Here is a 22,175-nt window from a genome sequence, read left to right as displayed (position 1 = left end):
GTCTGGTTCTCTACTACATCATAAAAAAAGAGTGTCCCGAAAGAAATAAAGATTCCCATAAATACAGCAACACAAAGAAAAATATTTCCAAATCTCCTTACAAAAAATTAATGAACGCTACTCACGTATATGTTTTGAATCCTCCTATTAAGTTTTCCTCTGAACCTTTTCGATAGTGGACCTTATAAAGTCGTTCGGAGGTTTAGAAAAAGGTTTTATTATTGAGTGGAATGGTAAAACCAAATCTGTTTCAATATAAAACCTTGAGCCAAAAGCTGGTTGAAGGGAAAAGTAAGGGAATTTTCTTGTGTTTCAAATCTGTATTTTTCTTTTCTATTTTTTGTATTTTTTTAAATTGTATCTCAGAGTCAGAATTAAATAATTAGCACTCATTATGTTTACAAGAGAGTCAAAGGACACCACATAAAGACCTTGTTTAACAGTAAGAATACAATAAGACAAACAAAAATCATTTGACAAAATTAGAACTGAATTAGAGTAAATTTGTTAGACCTTATTCCTACTGATACCGATATAGCAAGAGATATCTTACTCTGAAGAGGCCATTATGATGGTCTTGATTATAGAGATAGGTTCGAAATACTGATCAATCTGATTTAGCCTCTTTTGGAAATTAGTTTCATATATATACATACATATGAAACCATGTTTACTGCGTATATTTTTCAACAAAAGCAGGTATTATCATAGCGAGAACTGGAGAAAAAACAGCTTTCTAAAGAATTGTAAATATGTTTGTCAATATTAGAACTACTTCTAGTCAAAGTAGAAAATTTCTGATTCTACTATTTAATAATTAATTTTCCTAATGTTCTACTCAGGAGGGAAATCAATACATTTTCCATGGCCATAGCTGTTGTCACAACATAAAAAGTAAGTGTTGATGTATCTAACAAGTATAAAGTTCGTAAGAAACTTGAAACTGCGGGAAACTTGGGCCAACATGGTTGGAAATTCTTTGTTGTGTGGAGATGTCGAAGCAAGAAAATTCACACTTCAATTCCAGATTTCGAGAGAATGTATTTTTTGACGCAATCCCATGCAAGGATTGTGGAAAGTTTTTTTTACTAATATTTATTGTACTATTGTCGAGTGCCCTTTGAATTTATTTCTCTTAATGTGGAGGAGTGGAAATGTCAATACCTTAAAGGCAAAGAGATTGTTCGGCTGCCAAACAAAGGAAAGGGGGAAAAAGCTCTGAATATTGGGCAATAAATTTCACTTTTTTGAGAGACAAAGCTCATATTTCTAATCAATTGAAAACTTGAGAGGAATAGTTTTATTTCTTTGTAGCTAGATAAAGGGAGAGGAATGGACAGATTACTTTATTTTGAAAGATTTAGTATATGATTGTATTTATAATATATATGAGGTACAATTTTAAGCTAAAATGCTTATTCATATTAATGTAATTCCTTCTAGGAACTTATATTAGATTAATTTTTGTTATATATATATATGTATGTATATCTAAAAAATCAAGGGAAGAGTAAATAATGCAATTATTCCATAAATTTTTGAGCTGCATCCCTCTTATTCTGAATTAGTTGATCTAGGGCTGAGCTTTAAAGCGCACAGTCCTAACTTCCTTTTCCCAAGTCAAAAAAAAAAAAAAACCGGGGCCGAACATTCTACCCACATATTGAATTCTAATGTAAAATAATTCGAAGAAAATATGGAAGAAGGAATCGAAACCGGAAACGATACTCAAAGCCGTACATAGGAAGAGAATGTTGAGATGAACAACAAAGAGATAGCTTTAGAATCAACCCTCATTATCATGAAAAAAATCATGGCTAGTGAGGACTCTGTAACTGAGGAGGGTCGCAATAAAAATGTGAAAAGGAAAAAGGAGCAAAGTAATGAGGAAGAAAAAAAAGTTTCACTCCAGGAGAATACTGAGTTGAGTAGTATTAACCAGGATGAGACAAAAAAAATTCCAAGCAAAAACTTAAATCATACATGGGTCAAAGGTGAAAAGGAAGTCAAAAACAAGAAATATGGTATATTGAACAAAGTTGTTCAACTCCTAAGCAGTTCAAAGAAAGAAATAAATGAACTCATAAAAAATAAATAAATACATCCACAAAAGGTCAAAGACCGACCTCTCTATGGAGTCAAATATGTCTTATATATTCATACCAATATAGCGACATCTAATTAAATGAGTTTGGGGGAAAAAACCCCAAGCATTCAATTTTTTTTATAAATTTGAAAAATTAAATTTCATTTTTCTTTTTTTTAATTATCAAATATACAATTTTTTATTTTTTGGCAAAAAAAAAATCCCTTAGCAAATCACTGGGGGTCGCAGGGTCATGGGGGTTTTATATTGATTCTATAAAAAATTCTATATTGAGTTGACTGATAAGTTCGTCTAGTTTGTTGCGGGGAATTTGGTTGGTTTTTCGCTTGATTGCACACGACACAAAAAAAAATCATCAGATCCGTTGAGTTTGAGATGAAGTAGTCAAAATTGTCTTGTTGTAGACTCAGTCACTTCGACCTTTGATCTCATCCTGCATTGCTGTTAATTCAAAGTCACCTTTAGAGGCCTTCCTATTCGTTCTTAACTTTCCGAACAAACGCTTCACTGAGTCTCAGAGTTTGAGCAAACTTACACAAATGTACCCCTATTTTGTGTCTGTTGTCGATTTTTCTACTTCTCTACCCCTTATTAGTCTTTTGAACGTTGATTGATTACTCCTGAATTATCAGATTATAAGCTCTGAACGATTCCCTAATATAATATTTAATTAATATAAGTTTGAAGTAATGGGTCAACTTCCAATGTGAGACTCGGTTCGAGACTTAAGTATATTTTCGGTTATGGTTTTAAGAGACTTTATGTAACCCAATCTGGAGCGAAATTTCATTTTTGTAAATAAAAAATAACGTACATGTAAGATCGAATTAGTCTCAGACCGGTTTAGAATTTCCAGACCAAAATCCTGCACAAGCAACTGAATCTGATTTTTTTTTTTTTTTTTTTTCCCCGAAAAAAAATTGGTAGATATATTTAAGACAAGGTCTTGCTCTTAGTTTTGCGTCAATCCTTATTTATTTGGTCCAGTACAGTTCATTCATTCGGACCATCAGTACTAGAACTGAATAAACAAAGAAGAAATAAAATTGTGTGACCTCATCAAGCACTTAATAAGTTTTTAGGACTAAACTGGACGAGGCAGTAATTTTCAGTCCAGAATAAAGACGCAAACAAGACTGCGTATTTACTCTATGATCAACTTAATGAATAGGTTGACATATGACCATGGATTTTTAGGAACATTAATATGTATATTGAAATCCAACTTGTATTATTATTTTTTTTTTTATGCATTCAGCATTTATTTCTCAGAAAATAAATTAAATTATTTCATAACAAGTTTATGAAAATACATTTAGTACGAATGAAAATAAATAAAACAATTTTCCGTCATATTATCAAAACAATGCTTTTAAGTTGTGTTCTAATTAAGATTAATGGTCAGAAAGAGGATCAATTTCAAATATATATGTGGGTATGTACAATATTTAGTTAATACAAAGTAAGGATATCTAAAAGTTGTCAAAATATGATCGGTTGATATGTCAAAAAAAAAAAAATGAATTGGTAGTTCTGTCAATTTAAAGAATGTTTGAGAGAAGAGAAGCCCAGCTGTCACGTCGTTTCATTAGATTAACTACAAACAGCTATGAGAAAAAGCAGGGGTTAGCAAAATTTTGGAGAGTAGGTGTCAAACAGCTATGTAGTGCCAATGCAGAGGGCCAAACATCCATTGCTACAGAGTCATGGTGGAAAACAATAATTGATTTTTGGGTATTTAGAGAAAACAAGGACTCAATATAATTTTATTCAAACAATACCCTAATTTTTTAATATAGCAATTATAATAAAAAAATGAAATATAAACACAATTTAAAAGAAAAATCTATATTGTACTAAAACAAAGGAAAGTAGGAAAAATATTAATTATTTAATGATATTTTTTCTATATCAGGTGAAATATTTGTCAATGACAGGAGCAAAACATCATCCAGGTGATCGTCATACAATCCTGTTCCCAAATTACTTTTAGTGTACTTCATTTGTGAAAAAAGTTGTTCACAATGACATCATTGTTTTGCCTTATACATAATATTTTAATATTTTTCAGTTGGTAATATAGACTTCTTGCAGAGGTCACAAGTGGATTCGGAATGAAATTTCCATTTCAAAGGTTCACTATATTGCAATTCAATTAATTCCAACTTCTGGAATTTGCTCCCCATCTGGTTCACAAGGAATACAAAATAATAGAAATATAATTTTATATTTCCAGAAGTCAGCAAAAGGAGATGTAAAACTATTTTCCCTCATCATTAATAGTGTTCAGGAAGCTGTCTGTTATTATGTCCCTCTTGTGATTTATTGATTTGGGTAATGAGAGTAGTTTCCTTTTTTGGGGCTGTGATTCCCTAAGTTGAATTTTTCTCTCAAAAGGAGTAATTTGACCAAGCATCCAAAATGCAATCTATATTTCAGATGATTGTCCATGCTAAGTTGACGCGCAAGTCAAAATTCGCTTGCAGGTCGATATGGCCCGCGGAGCGGGGGTTGCCGACCTCTGAGAGAAAGGAAATAAATAAAAATCCCACTCCTTATCAAGCATGGACATTGGAGGAATAACTGCACCATCCTATTGAAACACCACGTACCTTTCCGGATTCCTGTTGGAGATCCGGCAACTATTTTGCAATATCCCTTGGTTTCTTGCCAGTGTCCAAGAGTGCGCGGACCGAATTTCTTTGGTCAGGTTCAGAAATCAATTTCTGGGCTTCTAAGATATTTAAGAATACCTAGTTGTTGTTTTTTTTTGTAAATATGTTTTGGACGCACCCAGCATATCTCCACAACAAATTCTCAAGATTACTCTCTATCTTTTATCAGCATATACGAAAGTTCAATCAGGTTTGGAATATAATTTAATCTAGTAGAAGAGGAACTTGACTACTCTGGAGTTAAATAATAATGACAACAGCTTAGGGAAAGAAAATTCATTCTTCAGTTTGTCAACTCAAAAAAAAACAACAGGTGAGCTAGTTCGTGTTATATTATTTTTTTTTTTTTTGCAAGATATATGAATTAATCATAATACATATTTCATATATCTTATTTGGCTAAATAATCCATCAATGTTTTCAAGAAAAATTCCAAGGATCAGTCCTTACCGATGATAGACAGTCCTAAGGACGGATAGGATCCGTCCTAACACTGGACTGGACTCAAAAAATAAAGACCCACACAACACACGTGAATAAACATTTTTTTTTTTTTTTAAATTGTCTATAACAATCTTCAAATCTCAACAACTCACTCTATAAGAATTGAAAAGGTTCAGTGATTTTAAATCTCTACTATTTGTAGAAGTGAATATGGCATGATAAACTAAATTTTAGAAACAAAAAAATTAGAAACGTGGCATTTTCTCTTCCCAATCAAGAAACACTATGAATCACAGAGCCTCTTTATTTTGATCATTAGCAGGGATGGAGATTGAACAGAAAAATGAAATACTTCTTCAAGCCCTACTAGAAAGTCAACACGGGCGTCTAATACATGGTTCTCAGGTACCATGTCTTGTCATGGTTGAAGAGCACGTTCCCCAGAGGCAACTATGTGTTAAGCCCAGCAGCCCCCGGCACACCCGTCCAAAAGGTGCAGCATTTCTGGAGAGAGAACAAAGCTGCCTTCTGTGCGGCAGACCTATTATTAAATTATATCTTTAAAATTCAAAGTGTTCCCATTTTAATGGACCACCCCGTAGGTTCATATTTTTTTTATAGCTCTTATAATATCCCATCCATAAAGCTATCATCACTTAAATTGCACAAATTTATTGCATTTTATACGTAGAATTCAACATAGAGGGTAAAATAAATAATATTAAAAAAGCGAGTACTCACAAAGCTCTTTTAAGAACTATAAAAGATGTATATTAATTTTTTTTTAAATGCAAAAAGAGTTGGGCATAGATTAAATATTGAACCAAATACGAATAATATATCATTATTAATGGAAAAAAAATTCAAAAATCCGCAAAAATTGAAATGATTTGGAAATTTTTTCCAAAAATCCACAGCTGCTCACACAAAATTAAATTTTTTGAAAAAAAAAAATTAAAAAATACATATATGTTCCCAAAAATTAATTTTTTTCACAGTTATTAACAAAATTTAAATTTTTTGCAAAAAAAAAATTCCTAAATTCACAGTTATTCACAAATAATAATTTTTTGTAAAAAAAAATTGAATTAGTTTTACAAAAATTTAAATTTTTGGAAAACAAATTCAAACATTAAAAATTTAAAAAATCTATAGCTATTCACAGAAAATTTAATTTTTGGAAAAAAAAATTTTAATTTTAATTTTTTGGAAATTTGGATAATCGAGTGGGGCTACAGCCCCTCTAGCCCAACCCTGCGGACGCCCCATTATATGCATACAAAACATGGTTTTTATGAATATATTATATGTTGAAACTTGTTTCTCTCAAATGGAATGATTAAATAATGTCTTCATAAGAGTTAATATTTGATGTATTCAATAACATTAACAGATGATATTTTTACTTAATTATGAAAAGAAACGTTCACTACGTAAACAAGATTCTTACCAATAAATAAATATACATATATATACGGGTTACCCATAGCATGATAAAGTTGACACCGTAAACTAAAAGAGTGCAGTTGGCAAAAACATTCAAATAGTAATAGTTATATACATATATAGGTACGTTAACAATATAGAGGGGGCTTCAAATATTTTTATATTAGATTCTCACTGTATTTTACATTTGATTATAATTTACTATATGGAAATTTTCAGTATTTTTATAGTAGTATTGGATGATTTCATACAAGATCTAGATAGATTGATGAATAATAACAATACAAATTTCCTATTGTTATTGTGAACAAAGTTTCAGCTTTAAAAATTTACCTTGCTTTTGATCAGCGTAAGCATTCTATGTATCAGGTGGTCCATTGAAATCTGAACACTTACTAATTCAATAATTAATGAAGATTGATTGATTGAAATTATTTCATATTTCGATATATTAAAGGATAAACAATTAGTTACAAAACAAAACAAATTTGAGCTCTATAACATACGTACAAGTCCAGAAAATGACACTTGAACGTGATCGATGAATTTACATTCGCCCACTCAAAGCAGTTGGGGTGTCCAAGAAGACCGTCTACGCCTTCAATCATGTCCAAACGTTGGAGAGAAAGAAGGGCTCTGTCTAAAAGGCCAAGAAAACAGCCAAGGCTAATCCCCTAAAGTCCATGAGAGCCCATAGTAGAGATCTTGAGATTTCAGACCAGACTGTCTAGAAAGCTATAAAAAAAAAAAGTTATCTTGTTGAAGTTTAAAATTCAAAGTCTTCTGATTTTTCGCTATTTTATATCTATATATATTTTTCTCTAAAGAACTTAGCATATTATAATCTTCAATATCAAAATAAGAAAAACACATCTTTTTAGTATTTGAAATGTGTATTGATTGTAGATATCAAAAAATTTTTCGCTATTTTATATCATTATACATTTCCTCTCCCCAAACAATAAACATTTTAAATCACATAACCTCTTTATTTTGAAAGGTAGAGAGTTATTGAGGTTTGAAGATTATTTTTCGAAAAGTTGTTAAAAATAATTCAAATACATACTTCAATGCGTCTATTTTTTAGGTCTTCATTTTTTTAAATTGTTAATCTGAAGAATGAATTTTCTTTTCTCCATCTGTTGTTAATATCACTTAACTCCTAAGTAGTCCAGTTCCTTTTCTACTAGATTCAATTATATTAAAAAATCTGATTGAACGTTCCTGTATACTCATAAAAGATGGAGAGTAATCTGGAAGATTTGGTTGGGAATTATTATAGTATGTCCTTACTGAAGTCAGAGTAGAATTGAGGATCAACATATAAGTAATTCTTACAAATGTCCTTCTCCTCTCTCGTCACAGCTGATTGTAGATGATCTAATAAAATTTCATGACAGCTAAGTTGTACTCATCCAAAACATTCTTCAAACTGTGAGAGTTACCATGCTGACTTTTGTTTTTTTTTTACCATGCCCAAGATACACATGATTTTCATCACTAATTATGTATTTGGTGACTCACCTAATTAGTTTCCCGTAAACTATATCTAAATAGTATAAATATCCTTCTAATTATATATAATTAAGGAGTATTAAATGTAGCAAAAAAAAAATGTCAATAGATGTTCCTTAAGGATGATAAGAGACACTTTTTGGATATAAATCCTTGTCAAACCATAGGGATCAAAGCTGTCCAATTAAGGAGCATTTATCACTGATATCCAGGGTCGTAATCAATGGATGCAAAGGACCCCAATAATTTTTCCAGCTGTAGTATTCATTGATGGAGATTTGGACTTGTGACTAGTGATCAACTTGATAACACAATCAAAGACTTAAAACTTGACTTGTACTCGAAAGTCCTTTTTCACTTGATATTAAGTACTCTTCAAGTATTTGTATTTTCTAAGGACTTGTGACTCTACTCGAACTAGCATTATAAGAAGGGCTCAACAGCTACGCTAGCCCGTGGTTAGTAAAAAAAAACAGTCGATGCCCTATATCTTCCCGATTTAGCTACAAAATGCCGAGCCTTCAGTACTGCATATACACAGACAATTTTGGTTTCAAATTAATACTCTATACTATTCATGTACAGGCTATAGACTATGGTTAGTTGTATGTTTTTCAAAATATGCCTGTCTTGCCAAGCAATCAGTACGATACATCAAATTCAAAATTCTAGCAAGCCGGATTACATAGTGGTCTAACCTTGTATTTATATCAACCTTGCTCACTCCAAACTGTACCCCTACCAATAAAGAACCCTGATTACTGCACAAATATCTAGTATTGTGTCGATCCTTTTTAAAGGTTGAAGACTGCAGTTCCGCCCTGTTCAGTTTTGGCACAGTTCAATCCTACACATCAGTTCTAAAACTGATAAAGATCCGTCCTTGATGAAGTCACTCATCATTATTTCATTATTTGTTTAATCAATTCTAGTAATGATAGTGTTAAGGACTGATAGTCTGAAGGACCGCTCCAAGTACTGACAGGACCGGTCCTAAGACTAGACTATACCAAATAAATATGTACTGACACAATACTACAGATATCTGTAAAATATAAAAAAGACAAGTGAGTTGATCATGAGAGTCATTCGAAGTCTGGAGTCCGGTTACCTCATCCATTCTACATGTAGACATATAAGTGTATATATATATATACTGCGGAAGAATTTTTTTTGGAAAATAATACTTTTTTGTCATTTTCAATTAATGTTTATGACTTTAGAAATATCTTCTTTTTTTTTTTCCTTTAACCCGATCAAAATCATCAGGAAAAAAATAGATTCATAATATATCTTTTTAATTATTTGTCTGTAAAATCCATTTGCGTCTTCAAGATAGAATGATAACCATTCTATCTGGAAGACGCAAGCCATTCATTCTGAACAGAGATGAATTGGAAGAAAGTTTGTTTTGTTTTTTTCAACAAGAACACCAAGACAAAAACGTTGGAGAAAAGTGACCCACAAATAAGAATGAGTGATGGAACATTTTGATTGAAGAATGCTTAGAATGATTTCACACCTACCTATCTTTAAGAACTAACGACAAGAATGGCAAACGTCTGTAAAGCAGTTATAGTGGCAAAGAGAGTTTTGAATTGGTCTATAAAAAAGTAAAAAGACTCTAGCCCAATCCAATGTCGTCAATGTAGTCCAATGACGTCATTTGGACACCAAATAGAGGGAGATTAAGATTGAAAATAATTGAAAAACCTGAATATTGGTTAAATAAATAAGAAATCAAGGGGAAAAATAAATTCAAATAACTTTTTTTTGAATTTTTATATATTACATTTACCAAAACTAAAGGTCCCAATGACGTCACTATAAAGAGAGAAAGACTTACTTAATAAATCTGTTGTGTTTGCCCCGCGATTGTCTTGTTACCTAACCTTGTTCTAATAAGATTGCTAATTACTTCATTTCAGCTGTTGAGCATAATTTCTTTCAGAAAGATTGTTTAAAGTAGCAGACATGTGTGGGGCTAGAATGTATAATACTATCGTATTTTAAGTTGTAGCTATCTTTTATTATTTTCTTCGTTTGATATTCGTTAATCCTAGCTAGAAATGAAGAAAATAAGGAGGTTTGCTACGACCCTAGGATTGAATGAGCAACTAATCGATCATTATGAATATTAAAAAAGACCGGACCGATTAGAAACAAAAAATGAATAAGGAAGCAGTCGTAGGAACAATTCAACACTAATTCATAATGATGAAAATCCAGTGTAGCAAAATAAACTGAAAATCAAGAAGATTGATTAGGAAATCAGTCCTAGGTCCGATCAAACACTTATCAATATACTAAATGCAAATGTATGTTGCTGTGTGGGAATCACGGACAACCCAAGGAATTAATTTTGCTGAAATTTACATGTATTATTTTAAGTCTACAGAGACAGTAACATTTTTTTAGGCTTTCAAGTCTATAATTACCTTAAAATTACATTTTTCTAAATATAATTTTTTTTTACTAACAGACAACCACTTCATTTAAGGACTGTAAAATTCTTAGAATTGTTTTTACAGCATGTTGGTATATTAATTTGCACACTTTATTATTAAGGAAATTATAAGTTTCAGAGAAGAAAAAAAAAAGGTACGACAAAGGATTTTTGACCATAACATAAAAGTTGAACGAACGACAGTTCAATAGTCGGCGGTTGAATATTTTTTCTTCTCTAAATCAAAGTTAATAGAAGTATAATTTTATACCTAAAGACTCAAAAGGACAATTAGTAAGAGAAGAGCATGTTTTTTCTTTGACTTTGCTGATTGGCTTACAATTGTTAGCTGCCAACAAGTTTATTTTAAAGGTCTTGAAGGAGATTTATCTACTACTTTGTGAGCTTAACTTAATTATTTATGATAAATAGGCAATACTTATTAACTGCAATAGATTCTTCATAATGGTAACGCGTAGTGTAGTGTATTGTAATCATAGATCAATTTCGAATGTCTCCTGGCTTAAAGGCCATGGAAATGTTTAATTTTCCATACGACATCGATCGAAGGAAGGTGTGGATCGATGCCATCAAACGTGGGAATTGAACTCCCACCAAAGAATCAAAAGTTTGCCATGTAATATAATCAACTATTTTTTACTTTGCAAAGTATCTACAAATTAAATTAATGGGTTCTTTTATAACGATGTCACTGGGCTCTTTATTCTAATTATTCATAGTTAAATTATTCGCTTTAGGCTCACTTTGAAGAATCATTGTTTTTGTGGAAGTCTCTAAAAGGACAGTGGCATTTGGTACATAATAAAATTCCTACTTTATTTGAACATTCTGAGCCATTGGGACAAAATCCATCATGTAATCAGGCTTGCCATAATTTTTCAATTTGATGTTCTGTACCAACTGCTGGGCAAGACAGACAGACCTTGACGTCATAGAGTATAAGAACGGTATATTAACAGCATATAATACTAGAAATTATATGATTAACAGTAACAATATTACAAACTCTTTGACAACACTATTAAAAAGCGTGGTGGAAGTTAAACATCCGTCAGAAAAGTGTTATGGAATAACTTTTTATTTCTATTAACCTTACTCTAAACTTTATTATCTTTAATAAAAAAGGTACAAAGATACATAATAAAATGCAGCGAGAATAATACTTAGAATTTCACGTTCTTTATTTTTGAATTATATAAAGCAGAGGACACCCGAATAAATTTTAATTTCTTAAGAGCCTGAGTAATGACGAGCAAATCTACTCTAGTATCTGTATATGTAATATTGACATATATGATAAGAGATTTGCTATCAAAGAGGCTTCCTTTAATCAAATAACAAGAGTTAATATACATATATATGTATGGTACAAGTTGCGATGTTTGTACAAGTTGCAACTTGTATAATGGAAGTGTACAATTTGCAATTTCTTCGTAATAAAATATATTATTTAATTACAGCATTGGCCCTTGTAATTACCAACTATTAAAGAACACTATCATTTCATTTTTATCTATTAAAGTTAAATGATTATTATGCATTTAACTGTAGCCATTTTTTATAATGTCCCACAGAATACTTATATACGTGTCATTCATATTAAAATAATCAAAAATGAAATAATAATTATATCCTTCATTTAAAATTACACCTTTCCATTGGATGATACACATTACAAGCAAGTTGTACACGTAGGATAGATGCCTCCCTTTATTCACTTAAATATCCCAAGTCAGAGAGCAATAGTTCAAAAATAGTATTCCTTTTCAATAATATTGGCGATGAAAGCTTAAAAAAATAACACTATATATTTATAACTATGTATATTTTGACAAAAAATATTGAATATAATTTCCTTGCATTACTTGTCAAATATTAATTGTAGAAATAAATTTATAAATATGTATAGCGGAAAAAAATAACTTATGTTGACAAAGAGTTTTGCTTTATCCCCAAAATTTATAGGTACATTTAATTAAAATAGTATATATGTTCAAAAGGTATTCCTTTACCTTCGAATTTCATGAAACCTCTTTAGAATTGAATATATCTATTTTTGAATTTTATTCAAATAAACAAAAATAGACATATATAAATATTGGGGAAAGCCGTATTTATCATTTATTACTATAGTATAACTGCGAGGCTATAACTTTTCAAATATAATAATGTAGTATATGTAATAGAAAGAATGTTATATAAGGGAGTAAGCATAAATAAAAGACAAAATATGACAACAAAGAGGTCAGGACTATGACCATAAACTTACTTTAACAAGAATGGCACAGAAGAGAGGAAAGAGTATGTTGTTACTTCCGAGATAGACAATCAGGGACGATGTTGAAAACACATTTTAGAGTAGATGAAACAAACAGGGAATTGAGACTCAACGACGTAAAGTCTCTCTCAGAGTGTCGAAGCCAAATGAACACACCATAACAAGTTTTCTCTCTTCTTCTTTATTATTACAATTCAATATTATTATCTATGTAATAGTCATAGAACAAGATAATGTCAGTCAGTGTGTGACGCTTTTTACTCGTAGGAATATTTTGGGGGTCAGGACGTCGTTATGGGAGAGTAGGAGGTGGATGACTACCTCTTGAAGATGTCTGTCCCTTGAATTAGAAAGGAGTGGATGATGTTCTTCCTCCTCTCAGCAGCAACGGATTCACTCCCTTGAATTCAACAAGATGGCAAACATTCACATTACCTCTAAATAGTAAATAAATAGTAATACAGAATATAAATAAATGGAGTAGTGAAACATGGAGCCGGAAGGATTGGGGAAAGAGAGACAAGAAGGGAAAGAGACGGGGAGAGAGGGTAGTAGATAAAAAATATAGATTAATATTTTATGTATTATATATAGTTACTACTCTACTGAAAGAGAAAGAAAAAGGCGAGAGCTAACGTGTGCTAGCTAGCACGAAATAGAACTAGGTATATATATTAATATATTTGATAGTCTAGATAATATAAGTATTTGATGTACTTACTGGAGAACTCTCTTTTTAATCCTTATAAAATACTACTTTTATGCTATTATAAAAGATTAAAAAATACTATTTGCAAGAACGAGAAAGAGGCCTCTCTGAAACTTTGGACTCTATTTATAAGAAAGCCTCTCCTGCATTATAATGATATGATGTGTTTATATGCCTGTGTTTATGGGCGGAAGTAGACAACACTGTGAGAATGTTGCGTAGTTACTAAATTATAAAATATTCATGATTAAATATTTATTCACATACTAAATCACTAATACATCAATATTATAGTTCATTACACCTTTCAATGTGTACTTCACAGCCTTTCTCAGAGGCTTTTGCAGGATTTTATAATTGGTGGTGGGGGAGGGGGGGGAAGTCATGGTTTCAAAAAAAAATTTAAATATTAAATATATTGAAGAAAAAAAATTTAAGAACCCATTTACAAAAAATAGAATTTTTTCGGAAAAAATTTCAACAATTAAATTTTGCAAAAAAAACAAATATAAAATATTACGAAAAAAATTCAAAAATTGAACTAAAAATAATAGAGTTTTTGAAAAAAAATAAAAAAACCATTAGTTATTTACAAAAATTGAATTTTTTCGAAAAACTTTTCAAGATAAAATTTTTGCGGAAAAAATTTCAAAAATTTTTGGACAAAAATTAAAAAATATATAGCTATTTAGAAAAAATTGAATTTTTGGTAAAAAATTTCAAAAATTAAATTAAAATTTTTTTTTCCTATACTCTATAAATTAACCCAAATTACCTTTGCTTTTAAAAAAAGAAATCTTTAAAAAATAAAAATATAATTTACACTAATAATCCCACAAAAAAGTTTCATTCTTTTGTCAAAAAAAAATTAGTAAAAATAAACAAAGAGCTTTTTATTGGGAGGCTTTAGCCCATCCAACCACGTGCGGACGCCCCTGTTTTTATTACTCTAGTAAAATCTTCTAACCAGTGTAACCTAAGATTAAAATGTTTATTCTATTAATGTAAAACTATATTTCCAGTTGTTAAATAGTAATGTAGTTTTGTGTTGATCCTTATTTATTCCGTTCAGTCCAGTCGTAGGACTGGTTCAATAGGTCTTCGTAATTTTTCGTAAAAATATCGATAGTTTATGAAACCAGTTAAAAAAAAAGATATTCATTTTTTCATAATAATACATTAAAAATATTATATTTTTAGTTAATGATATAATTTATACTTTTATATAATGGGCTGGGCATATGGGTGAGCAAGAGGAGTGGGCGGAAGTGATATGAGACTATTTAGGTAGGATACAAAAGAGGGAGTTCACTAATCTTTTTCTCCCCTACGTATTTCGTTACTCGAACAACTAATCTATCAGAAGTTTCGTGACACAGAAAATGCCATAAATGTATACATCGTTTTAATAATAAATTTGATTACTTTTTCTTAAAGACATTACATAAAAATTACAATATTAATGTTTTAGAGAGTTAAAACTATATTGGCATTCCAAAAATTTCAAGAAAGAGTCTCAATATACAGCTTCATTTAATAACTAAAATTGACCTCCTAATTTTGGCCAAAAATGACCCTTCTAATTATTTATTTTTTAGCTTAAGGAAGCTTGAACATTTTTTGATTCATTATTGAAAAAAAAAAGCTAGAAAGAATAAGTTTTTATGAGTTGAAGTAATTTGTAGTCGCTAATAAATTAAGGATGAAATGAACTGCGGTTTGAATGGCAGTTTGACAGTTGAGAGAAAAAATTATAAAAAACATCTGAGGAAGTTTGAATATTTTTTCTATTCATTGAGGGAAAAAATATATAAGTTAAATCACAGAATCAGTTTTTATGAGATGAAGAAGTTTTTAGTCACTAATAAATAAAATGACTAATTTTTATCTTTATTAATTGTCTTCGACGGTCTGGGCCAAAAATGACCCTTCTAATTAATAGAGATTTTTTTTGATTTTTTTAAACATTGTAACTTAAAGGCGGAAAATCACCTCAATTCAATTACATCACGAGGAATGATCTATGGAGCGACAAGAGGTACTGCACTACAGGGTACTGGACTGTGGCACTCGGTCCAAAATACGGACCGGCACAACACTAACTATGTGTATCAGTGAAAAAATTTCAAATGAAACATGAATTATAAACAAAATCATGCATGAACGACATATATATCACCTTTATTTCGGAAGAAGGTAAATAGCTTTCAGCTGTACTGATTAAAGGGAAAATGCATATACCAAAATAAGTTAATGCAATATTTCAGAGTACATTAGAAAAGTTATTCTCAGCTGGGGCTCTGGCGAGCACAAGGCTTCGCGAGTAGAGATGAAAATCTTGTATAATATGGGCATATATATAAAAAAAAAACACCAAAAATCAACATGGTAACTCTGACAATTTTGGAAAAGAGAAACAATACCTGTCACAAAGGAGAGAAGGATATTTTATTGAATTACTCCAATATTGATCCTCCATTATACTCTGAGTCCAACAAGGACTTACAATTATAACTCCAACACATTATTTTCAAGGTTACTACACTCATTTCTACATTCAATCAGGTTTAGAATATAATTGAATCTTCTAGGAGAAAAAAACACTGGTTAATTACTTTTCCTTGGACTACAAGTAATGTTTGTTCATAGAATACTTTAACTATCAGAAAAGTCGGGTGACTGACTTTATTTTTTCAAAATTTATAATACCTAAAAATATCAATCATACAAGTATGTAATAATCACAAATATTTAAAAAAGGCATTCTAAAATTTTCGTATAAATTGAACCTTAATGTTGTCAAAATATTTAATATTAAACAACAAGGAATTTAAGAATTTTGACATGTTTTTTTTTTTTGTCTGTTTATTTCTTCTTTTAAATTTTCTAAACAAAATGTGAAAAAAACTTTTAGATACATTATATTATTATTTTTTTAAGACTTTTTATCCTGTTTTTTCTTTAGAGAGTATCTTAAGTTTTATTTTATTTCCTCTTAGATCTTTCATTCGGGGATTTGGAGCATGAGGTACTCTTTCTTTTTATAAATAATGGTTGTTGTGAAATTTTAGAATTTTTTCTCAAAAAAAAAAGAAAAATATTAAAAAAAATAGATATTCATAATTTACTTGGAAATTTTTGAAAATAGTCTTTCAGATTAAGATTGGAAGTTTTTGGGCCCAGGGGAAATAAGGGAGGCAAAGAGACAATTTTGCTCAAATAATGCTAATATTTGTATTAAAAAAAAAATTATAATAAAAATTTGTTCATAAAGCTTTTCAACCGACAAAAACTAACATGGAATCACGTGTATTTTAGGCATGTTAAAAAAAACCCGAAAATTAACATGGTAACTCACATAGTTTGTAGAATGATTTGGGGGAGAGCCAAAAGCTGTCATGACGTTTCATTAGAGCAATTCAGCTGGGGAAATGGAGGAGGGGAGAAGGAAAACAACAACTAAATTGGCAAGAACATTATTTACTCTGAGACCAACAAGAACCTAAAATAATAACTCGGCAACAAAGGCTTAAGTTTACTCTCCGTCTTTTATTAGAGCACATAATTGTTCATCCATACTAGTATATATTGGTATGTTCGTTTGAAGTTTATAACACACTTTTTATTTGTCAAATTCAAAATAATACATATTAAGTTCTTGATGTACTCGGAGTAGAATTGAAGATCAACATCGGAGTATATAATGTTAACTTATATGTCCTTGCTATGTTCAGAATAGGATCGGCAGGGGCGTTCGCATGGGTTGGATGGATTTTAGCTTTTTGCAAGGAAATATAAAATGGGAGAGTTAATCTAATGCTACAAAAACAATTGTTCAAAAAATTTCATTTTCTGTGAAAGCTATGGGTTTATGAAATTTTTCTCCACAAATTCAATGTTTGAAATTTAATTTTTGATTTTTTTTTTTCGAAAAAATTTAATTTTTTGAGAAATGCTGTGTATTTTTAATTTGTTTTCCAATGGTCTGTACGATGCCCAAGCTAGATTTTGAATATTTGGTCGAATATTACTACAATCTTCAGGATTCATCAAATTCCGTGGTCAGTCTGAATAACTCAACTACGCGTCCTCCATCCCCAAATTCAAATCTGAAAGAAGCTACAGAGGTCTTGGCGGTTTTTAATAAGAAAAATAGAGAACTAAATAGAGAAAAAAGAATTTGTAGACAGCATATGAAGTATGGAATCAAGGCAATAACGTGAGCTGCATCCCATTGCCCTTTTCATTTTTTGGTCTCAAAAAAGCTAGGGAGTCCTCAGCTATTTGGAGCTGAGTCATTCAAATCAAACAAAGATTGACTCTATATTAAGGACCACCACAAGAACATTAAGTTTCTAATCGAATCATTTTCACAAGTTCTACTATACCAATTAAGTACCCCCTTATATATCCAAAAAATAAAAATCTACCTTCTTTTGCTCCGTTCTGAGGAGAGAAAATCCTTCTACTTTTTCGATGAAAATATTTTTGTACCTTTTACGTTGTTGAGCAAGCATTACCTATTTTGGGTCCAGATTTCTTATGAGATAAAGGGCTTTGCATTGATTTAAAAACTAAACAATTGTTAGCAATATCGGAATATTTAAAAAATTCCAAACCTTTCATCTCCTTTTTGGAAGAGTTTATTAAGAATTTTCTTTAGCTGTTTTCTGTAGTCATAGCACGTGTACCTCTAAAACACTCTGTGACGCATAAAATCACCACCTCTGGCCTTTTATCCCTTCTGTTCATTGTTCTCCCTGGCTATACATGTAATGAAAAAAATATAACGGAGGATTCCCGTCGCGTGGAGACTACCGCCGTCTCAACAGAATGTCTGAACTTGACAGATACCCCTTGTCCTCTTGACAAGTATGAAAACAGGTAGGAAAAAAAAGTCTGAGACAAAATCCATCTACTCAGAGGTGGTTGAGAGGAATAGAAATGAAAAAAAAAGTCATTCATTCATTTAAACGTGATGACAAAGATATGCAAAACACGGAAAATAATTGTCTGAAGTTCTCGTTATTCGTCTGTAAAGTGAGTGAAGGTAGAAGGGCCTCACTCCAGCAAATGAGTCTGGATAATGTTGCCTGTGTAGTTAGAGGTATGTTAGGTCTTTATTTAATGGAGGGAAGATCTGTTACTTGTGAAATACCCCACAGACCGGCAATAGTATTGATGAAGCCTCAACCACTGAATACACTAGGAGAGAGAATACATTTTCCTCTGTTCCATGATTTGAAAGATGGGGAAAATAATTCTTTCAATGCACGAGTCGAATGTTGAGAATTCTTGGACTACTAAAATAGAGACAGAAAATTCAATATACATATAAAAAATGTGTGGTGGTCAGTGACATATGATGAAATGGCCAAACTATCACAATTCATAAAAGTAGAAAGCATTAAAGTGGTGCAACCAAAGCCCATAGATACCCAAAATATAAAAAATTATCTTTTATTTCAACAATTTCCCCATTTTTTAAACCAGCCCAGTTCTTTTCTCCCAAAAGGAACCCCCCAAATGTGCCTTCATTTCTTCTTATAAATGGAGCTTTTTATCAATTAGAATTTGATTGGGCGATAAAGCAATGTTCTAAAGGCTTTGAATTTAGACATGATAAAACAAATTGCAAACAATTGACTAAGGGACCAAAGGCATATTCCCGATATAGTAAAAGTAGGCTTCGCCGCCATGCAAACGGCCACACCATACATTTCACAGAAGAGATCAACTCCAAGGACTCATCGAGTCTTCAAGAACAAGAAAAGGTTGAGGAAACACCAGAGGAATCTAAAAAAATGACACAATGAAATTGAAGTGGAGGATAAGATCCCACGAGATAAAAATAAATAAAGCCGCAGACTCAAGTCTGCTCTGGAAATGAGAGGAGGGTGGACCCCTCCAATGAATGCAAGGATGTATTCTAAAAATTGTTAAAAATAAGGTAAATGATCTGGGTATATTTGGGAAATTGCTAGAATATCTATTTATTTTTATTAGTGCTTGAAGCCATATCTACTTAAACAGTTGCTTCGCCTAGTTATTCCGCACGGCATTATCTCACTAACGTATTTTTTTTTTTACTGTATTTGTTTGTCAGCTGTGGAATTTTCTTTTTCTTTTCTTCCAATTAATGTTATTAACAATGGTTGGATACAAATTAGATTTTATTAAGCTATGAACAGTTATCAAGTAATATAAATTCATTATTCTATATTTGGAGGAATTGGTAAACTACCAACTGATTTTGTGCCTTCTTTCTGTTTAGTCTAGGATAAGAGGTTTCGAGATTCAATAAAGGTAACGAATTGCTGGCGAATAAACAGTGGTCTTAGAGTACGTCGTTATCTTGATCATATCACGCAACCTTCCCCAAAAAAAGAAACAGGGGGGAAACCCCAAAATCATCTGGTAGTTAGCTAAATAAGTCAGTCGTACCAACTGCTATTTATATCTTATATTCTCCCAGACATTTCTTCACCATTTTTAAAATAAATTAAAATCTACATAGTATTTTATTCGATACTGTATTGATGTACTGCTGAGTAATATTTGATTAAAAGAGTTGTTATGATTAGTTGTTATATTATTTGTATGAAAAATTAGCCAAAATTTATTTATATGAATAATAAAATGGGCAATAGATGTATTATATAAACGATGAGGGATCAACAAAAAGTTGTATTCCTGTTTTTTTAGAAACGGAGCATAACTATCGAATAAATTATTACTTCGTGTATTTATCAAAAAGAATCAATTATTAAACAACCGACTTAACAAGCAAGACGAGGGAATCGACAGTTGACAAGAAAATATATTGGGTATTTTTTTATTAGTGAGATAACGGCATGGGTGACTACCAACTAGTTGTAGTACGCAAATGGAAATTCGTATATCACGTTCAAGTGTCATTTTCTCAACTTTTAGTAATTTTTCGTAAGCAAGAGAGCTCGGTTTTTGTTTTTGTAACTAATTGTTTGGGCATTAATACATCGAAATATAAATTAATTTCAATCACTCAACCTCCATTAAGTTAATGACTTAATAAGTGTTCTACCAATTATATATCAATAAAGCAACGATTGCATGAATGCGCATTTTTTTACGTACACTCCTGAACAATAACTCTTGCTTCCTTCAATCTAAAAGGATGTTCAATTAAAGTAATTAGGGCATTTTCATTATGTGAAAATGAAATACAATCTGAGCATTCAGTGAATTGATACAATTTGATTCAATTGAAAGAAACGTCTATTGTATTGAAAAAAAAAAAAAAAATACTAATTGTTATGAAACCTTTTTTAGAAAGCTACATTGATTCCACTCAAGAGTCATCTTGGAAGTAGTAAAAAGTAAGATATAGGGTTATAATCCGTAATGTAATTTTGGATCTAAAATTTAATATTAGTTGACAGCAAGGTTAATAGAAGTACAAAGTTATACCTTAACGAGTGTACGACTGATGTTTGACTTCCACTACGCTTTTAAAAATAGACGGCTAGTGTATGTATGGTTGGGTGTTTTCTCAAAATGTGTCTTTCTTTTCCAACAGGTGGTACGATACATTAAATTGAAAGTTATAGCAAACCCGATTACATGATGGTCTAACCTTGTATTTTTATTAACCTAAGTTTACAGTAGTTAATGAAATCTTGCAGAAGTTTTACATATGACATCGAGCGTACGCTTCATATTAAAAAGAAAAGAAATGCATTATGGGTCATGTCAAATCAACAAAAAAAAAAAAATATCATGGACCCACAAAACACTACATATACTGAATAAAATATCTCCCGAGCGTTTTCTTACCTTTTAGAGGTAAGGACGGGACAATTTCACAAACAAAATTTTAGTGAACTGTAATCCTAATTTTATTAAAGACTACCACGTGCCACCTTCAACACACACAACGATTAATATATATTTTTAGAATTGGAGGCAACTCGCTGCTCGTGCACTCAATAAGAAAAAAAGACAACAATAGAAAAAAGAGAAATAAAAAAAAGGAATATAATATGTACAGGGAAACACTCATATAACGAGGCCAAGAATAAAACTTCTATATACGAACAAGAAAAAAAGTTGATGGATTTCTGACTTCAAGGAAATCTTCCAACAAAAATTTAACAATTGAACTCAAATAAGTTTAGAAGATACAAGTCTATCTAATCAATTAAAGAAACATTAATATAAAATTGATGAGGGGTTGAGTTCATTGATACAAGTAAGTTGAGTCTAGCCTGTAGGCCAGAATGACCCCTCTTGAATACTTATCAATGAAAAATTATCATAACAAATACATATGATAAGATGAATAAAGTGCCTATATTTTCAAAGTTTATAGGGACTAAAAAAATGAACATGCCTAGATCATGATTTTGAACAAATAAGCATAACAAAAAATAATCGAGATAAAAAAGATTGAGTGCGTACATTTCTAAAGGAAGTGAAAATATCCAAATGTGTATTTTAAATGTATAATGATCAAGGTTATTCCACATCAAATAAAATGTAGTATACAGGGTGTC

At 31.0% G+C, this 22,175-nt stretch overlaps 1 protein-coding gene across 5 annotated transcripts in view; it reads right to left on the bottom strand.

Annotated features, from left to right (window-relative positions):
* The window catches only part of LOC121130085 (oxidative stress-induced growth inhibitor 1), a 29,791-nt gene extending 8,162 nt beyond the window's left edge, over nt 1–21,629 (bottom strand). The window contains exons 1-2 of one of the 5 annotated variants that reach the window (XM_040725793.2): nt 13,654–13,840; nt 12,924–13,369 (exon numbers count right to left, since the gene is read on the bottom strand). The gene's annotated coding sequence lies outside the window, so the exon portion shown is untranslated. Of the gene's footprint in view, nt 1–12,923; nt 13,370–13,530; nt 13,841–21,456 lie in introns of those variants that run through there. The other 4 variants (XM_040725795.2, XM_071893830.1, XM_071893832.1 and 1 more) reach the window with 4 other exon arrangements.
* Between the last annotated feature and the right edge of the window lie 546 nt (nt 21,630–22,175).

Source organism: Lepeophtheirus salmonis, chromosome Z (genome assembly GCF_016086655.4).
Source record: "Lepeophtheirus salmonis chromosome Z, UVic_Lsal_1.4, whole genome shotgun sequence".
NCBI lineage: Eukaryota > Metazoa > Arthropoda > Copepoda > Siphonostomatoida > Caligidae > Lepeophtheirus > Lepeophtheirus salmonis.
This window is presented reverse-complemented; position numbering and strand designations above follow the sequence as displayed.